Below are 833 nucleotides of genomic sequence, written 5' to 3' on the forward strand. Positions count from 1 at the left end.
GAAAAACTTTGAATTTACCTCGAGATGCCAAGTGGATTTGTAACCGTTTAAACTCCGCCGAGCCGAGGGCTCGAGTACTTTGAGGTCTGGGACCTTTTGGGCTTTTTCTGAACTTGATTTCTCATTGGATATCTTCACGGTTTGATTCGTCGAGTGGAACTTGATCTTCACTCGGAATAATCTTGTATTTGTGACGCAGCTCTGAGGGAGAAGGTAGCGGTCGACTCGCGGATTGGGTCGAGTCTTGTACTTAGGCGAGCACTGGGCTGTAGCTAAGCCTCCGAGTGAGAGGTTTACTCTCCACTCGGTAGGATTTTTAAACACTTAGGCGAGCACTAGGCTGCAGCTAAGCCCCCGAGTGGGAGGTTTGCTCTCCACTTGGTAGGATTTTTCAAAACTTAGGCGAGTGCCGGACTACAACTAAGCATCCGAGTGGGAGGATCGCTCTCCACTCGGTAGGATTTAAACACTTAGGCGAGCACTGGGCTGCAGCTAAGCCTCCGAGTGGGAGGTTTGCTCTCCACTCGGTAGGATTTTTTAAAACTTAGGCGAGTGCCGGACTGCAGCTAAGTCTCTAGGTGAGAGAACTTAGGTGAGTGCTGGACTGCAGCTAAGCCCCCGAGTGGGAGGATCGCTCTCCACTCGGTGGGATTTTTTCAAACTTAGGCGAGTGCCGGACTGCAGCTAAGTCTCTAGGTGAGAGAACTTAGGTGAGTGCTGGACTGCAGCTAAGTCCCCGAGTGGGAGGATCGCTCTCCACTCGGTAGGATTTTTTCAAACTTAGGCGAGTGCCGGACTGTAGCTAAGTCTCTAGGTGAGAGAACTTAGGCGAG

Source organism: Triticum dicoccoides, chromosome 4A (assembly GCF_002162155.2).
Source record: "Triticum dicoccoides isolate Atlit2015 ecotype Zavitan chromosome 4A, WEW_v2.0, whole genome shotgun sequence".
In the NCBI taxonomy this organism is placed as follows: domain Eukaryota; kingdom Viridiplantae; phylum Streptophyta; class Magnoliopsida; order Poales; family Poaceae; genus Triticum; species Triticum dicoccoides.